Here is a 5491-nt window from a genome sequence, read left to right on the forward strand (position 1 = left end):
CGGCATTGATCCAGCCCCGCCGGGCGGGCAGAGGTCAGGGAAGGAGCGGGTGTCATTATCGTGCCGTAAAAAGGGACGAGTGCTAATGCGTGCGTGTCTCCCCACTGTATCGATCGCGAGGATGGGGCCGTTGTCGCTGGAGGATGAAAACCTCCCTGTGTCCTATGGGAATGATGGAGGCAGGCGCCTGCATAGCCCTTTCAGGGGCTGGGACCTTGGACCCGCTGGGTGCTGTGGCTGGGGGGGGGGGGGGGACCCGCTGTTTCCCGTGGCTGCGGGTGGTGGGAAACGACGGCTTTGAGGTGCTGGGTTTCATCGAGCTTGAATTTCTGCATCAAGGGCTAAGTGCAATTACTTCTTCATCCTTTGTTAGGGCATGGAGTGAGGGTGGCTGCTGCCTCCATCACCCCATTCTGTGCTGAGGAGATCTCCTCAAAAGGTGGTTTTCTTTTTAGTATTATTTTTTTTCCTCGCTGCCATTCAAGTAAGTGATGGGGAGGGGGTGGATAAAGCCCCCTTGGCATCGCTGGAGTAGGAAGCACTAATACTTTCATCCTATTAGCGAGGGCCACAGCAATTACATCTTCATTAGCCAAATAGGCTCTGCTGGTTGATTCCCCCTCTTCCTTCAGCCAGTTCTCGTCAAGGCTTTGCACCAGGGAGACTCTAAGAGCACTTCAGAGCCTTGGGGGCAGGAAGGGCTGGGGAGGGCAGGATTGGTCCCAGGGGGAGCATCGCTCTCCTCTCATCTGCCAGGACGTGCAGGGTCAGGAGGAGGGAGCTGGGTTAAACCCTGATGCTCCCATATGTTTCCTCCGCAGCTACATCCCGTGCTTCCAAAGGGTGTTTGTGCTGCACCAGCAAGGGGTACGGAGCTGCATCATGTGTACCCCCAGGTGACTTGGGCAGCTGTTGCTCCTTTGTGCCTCAGTTTCCCCACCTGGATAGGATTCGCTCCCATCCCACTGCCCCGGCTGCTGCTTTCGCATCTCGGCGCGGTCCTGTGCTGCACCGAGCTCTGTGCCTGCCCTTGGGGGATGCTCCTGAAAGCAAAAGCATTCAGGGCCTACAGGAGTGAGTTTTGAACAATGTTTTATTATATGTTTAGTGTTCTCTATACAAAAAAAATCCAGTCTTTTCTTTTTACAGTGATTCAAAAAAATGATATCTGAGTATTTTGGCCTTCTTTCATCTCTCATGCAGTCGCTTTGTAAGTCCTTATATTAAACACTTTTTCTGCAGTCCATAAATCTTCTCACTGTAAACTGTAGTTTTACAGCTTCAGCTATACATTTCTCATTGGAACAAGTGGGTTAACACAAAGGTGTCGGGTTTTTTTGCTTTAGAAAAAAAGGCAAATAAATACATAGAATACTTTAGAACAACGAGGAGGTTTTACAGAGAGGATGGACGGCGATATATTTACAAATTAAAGAAAAACAAAACAGTCCAAGACTTTCTTTCTGATGTGAGCAGGAGGAACGAACGTGTAGAACTCGGTACTGCAAAGGAAGGAGGCTGCTCTGTGGGTTTGACACGGGGTTTAGACTGGGTTTGACAACCAAAGCCCAATGCCCGCTTGCGAAGGACGAGGCGAGACAGGCGCTGCTGGGCAAAGGGGGAGCTACTGATGTGGTGGGCTGTTCTGTTAGGACCAGAAAAGCATCATTATTCTCGGTAATAAAACAGGTCTTAGTGCAAGAAATAGAACGTGGTCTCTTTTTTTTTGCTTTTTTTTTTCTTTAAACAAGGTTTGTTTATTGCTTAACTGAAATCGTTTGCTGCCAGCACACAATGAAGCCTGGTACGATGGGCGTTACGTTGCAGGTTGAACTCACAGCTCTGCAAGGAGAGGCCTCGGGACCTGCCAGGGTGGCCAGTGGCACGGAGGGAGCGAGTCCTGCGTGCCAGGTAAGGCACGGCGAGGGCCACGGCTCCGGTGACGGTCGCTGCTGCACCCATCCCACTCCGCCGCAGCAGGAGCTGCGGCTCCTCGTCGACCGGTCGATCTCTCTCTCAGAAGTGACCGCGACGGGTGGGCTCGGGGTCTGTCACCTGTGAGAAGGCAATGCTGGCAGGGATGGCTGTGGTAGAGCTGTCGTGGTGGTAGAGTTGCCTGGTGTCCACAGGCAACTGGGGTTCCTCTGAGCAGGATTTCAGGGCTCGTACCAAAAACTCAATGTATTTTTTTTATTTTCCTCTGCTGCTTTTCTGTCTCTTCCTGCAACATCACATCAGGGAGAATAGGAGCAGCCTCAAGATGATGCAGGCACAGAAAGTGTCCTCTCGTGTGCCGCGCTCCCGGGCTTGGTGTCGGCTCTGAGCAGCAGAAGGAAGGGACGGGCTGTGCCCCTGCACTGGGATGCGGCCGCCGGAGTGTGGGTCCATCTCCAGAACACGGATGAGGTTTTGGCTCAGACCGTTTTAGAAACAGGCTCCAATTTGCTAGTTGGGATTTGGACCCAAACTGCTTTTTCCCCCAGCTTCCAAGAGTGCTGGATATGGGGTCTAGCTCTTCTTTCTCTTTTTAATTGTTTATTAAATTCGGGCTCCTAATTTAAGCCCTTTACGAAGTTATATCTTCTAGAAAAGAAAAAGTTGGAGGTGTGTCCTGCTCCAGAGAGGCTGGAGGGGAACGGTCACCCCTGTGATGGAGACAGACCCCTTCGGAGGGGTCCTGCCCTCGAGCAGAGCGGGGCTGGTACAAGACCCTCCCGAGCATCCCTGCTACTCCTGGGTGTTGCGCTGTAGCTGGTGGGAGGGGAGGTGACTGGATTATCCCCTCTGGAGAGGGACAGCTGGGGATCTGTAAGCAAAGCAGCTCCCATGGGGTGACACTGGGGACAGGCAGGCACAACCGCGCACCCAAACGGGCAGAGAAGGGTGGGCAAGACCCCCTCGGCATCCCCGGTCCTCATGCGGGGGCTCCATCCGTCTCCTGGAGCTCCAAGGACACTCGCTTGCCAGAGGCTGGGGTGGGTCAGCATGGCCCTGAGTGGTTCTGGGGGGCAAATGTGTTTTAGGGTGGTTTGAGGTCACCCTGTCAGACCTGTGGGGGGGGATTTGGTGGTTGGAGCACGCAGTGGGGGTTTATCCCCGTGACGCAGTAACTGCACGTGCAGACATCTACTGAATCTTTATTAAAAGGAGTAAAAAAAAAAAAAAAAGCCAAAACCCCAAAAACCATTAAGCTTGGGGTGAGTCTTGAACTTAGTGAGAATTTTCTTTGGGCCCCAAAACTCTTGGGCAAGCTTCAAAGAAATGTTGAAATTTTTACTATACCTTATAATTTCTGAGTCATTTTTACTCCAGGCTAACACAAGGCTACAAGTAACTTACACCGAGCCATTCGTCTGCCGGACATCATCTTTTCCTGGTTACTTAAAGCAACGTGGTGTTAGGACTTGAAATGCTTTCACGAGAGTGTTTTTAGGGGGTAAGGACAGGCTTGGCTGGGCTGAGTCCAGCTCCTTCCCTCCCCGCGTGCCGCAAAGCTATGGGGTGAAACGCCTCTCCGGTTCCAAAGTGGGTGCCGAGTAAAATGGTGGTTAATGACAGGACAGAAATACAGGCTTTAATATCAATGGCACGTAATACAGAGACACGACACCGACCGCCCTGCTTCCAGCAACGCCTTCCTTGAGGTCTGGAGGTGTTGCGTGGTGACCAACTGGGAGCGGTTGGTCCACGAAGCCGCGAGGATCTGGTGGGCTGGGGATGGAGGAGGATGCCCAGCTCCGGCGACAGAGGTTGTAAGTTCTTTTTCTTCTCATTTCTGCCGGTGCTCGGGCAACAAACTCCACGTTGTAAGGACAGCCGCGGGCTCGGGAAGCGATTACCACCGTGCCCGAGGGCTGCGTTACGTTTGGCCTCGTGTGTGTGCTTGAGGAGTGAACGCGTGTCCTGGGAACGGGCTGGGAGATGCTTCCTTAAACCAGATCGGTGGTGAGTGGCAGAAATAGAAATAAGCTCGTTGCGTGAATGCCTTCACACTGATGGTAACAGAGAGAGACCCATGGCTCCTTCTCTGTACAGTGACGTGGGTGGAGGACCCCGGCGGATGGAGAGGGGACACCCCTGCGCTGCCGTGGGGTACCAGGAGCTGCCCAGCTCTAGGAGGGGGCTTTGCCTCTTAAAACCAGCCTAAACCCTCCCGGGCTTGCGAAGTGAACGTAATTCCTTTGCTGTTTGGTTTGCATCCAGCTCTCTCCTGTTTTCTCTGTGTGGTGCAGCAGTGGGTGCTGACCGGGTCCAGGCTCTTCCCCAAAGTGCAGGATAGTTGTGCCATTAGCAGCTTGAAGAATGTGGCAAAGTCCATCTCGACAATCCGTATTAGTAGAAGTGTTCTCGTTAGCAATGTGTCTTCGTAGCAAACCAGCTCAAAAGCTAAAAGAATAATTGCATTAATCCTATTGCGTTTAATCCATTACGCTGAACAAAATCATCCTCCTTTAGAAAAAATAAAAGAAATGAAAGAAAAAGGAAAACAAAAGAAAGAAAAATCCATCCTGATATCGTTCGCGGTCTGAAGAAATCCGATCTCTCTCAGCGAAGGTACCTTTGGTTTCAAAAGTGCAGGAAGTGGGAGAATACACATGGCATTGGCCACTAAGTACAGTCTATTATAAAACTCTACCTTCTACAATGATCCATGCGGTCTCAGCTGGGAGAGCTGCCCAGGCTTCCTATTCCTACTGGTCTGGCGGATCGAAGACCTCGCGTTAGGGGCGCGTAAGCGTTGGAGAGGGGGGAATAGTATCAGTTTGTTAAACTTCACGGGAAGTTCGAAGCTGTGTAAGGCATGTGAAGGAGCGCTCCTGCCTGAGACGCTTTGTGACGGTGTGTTAACGGGTTAACTGAAATCGCGCCTCGTCTTGATATGTCAATAAGAGAGCGGAGGGGGGGGTCCCACGGTGCAGGTGCTCGATCGAAGGGGCTCGCTCAGGCTGATTGATGGAGGAGGGGGGAAAGGCCACTGTCAGAAATGAGGAGGGGGGTTTAGTGGAACTGTCGATGTGGCTCATCCCTGGTGCCTGGGGGAGATGTGGGGCTCGGGTCCTGCCGCATGCCTGTCCCTCCTGAGGGACACATGTCCCCGAACCCTGCAAGCTATGGGGCAGGGATCCTCCACCCAATCCCCGTGGGTGCTCCCCATCCTGACCGTGTGGCTTTGATTCACTCCTTTCTTTTTAAAAACAAAAAGATTCCTGGTCCCGTCATTCTGTGTTAATACTGGTCCTGCTTCCACTCCCTCTTTGCTACATAAGATTTATGGAGTTGCCTTTAAAAGAAAGCAGGCGTGGTCTGGGGGCGTTTTCCCCCAAATTCTTACAAAGCACAGACTAAACCAAAATCGTTTGCCCCGCAATTACCCAGACAAGCAGTGCTCTTATCCTGGGCTCGGAGGGCGAGTGGCACCTGACTGTCCTTGCACAAACCCCACGAGCTCTTCTCCAACCTCTGAGGATGCTCCGGAGCCCCGCAGGGGTGG

This window comes from Apaloderma vittatum, unplaced genomic scaffold, assembly GCF_000703405.1.
Source record: "Apaloderma vittatum isolate BGI_N311 unplaced genomic scaffold, ASM70340v1 scaffold28011, whole genome shotgun sequence".
NCBI lineage: Eukaryota > Metazoa > Chordata > Aves > Trogoniformes > Trogonidae > Apaloderma > Apaloderma vittatum.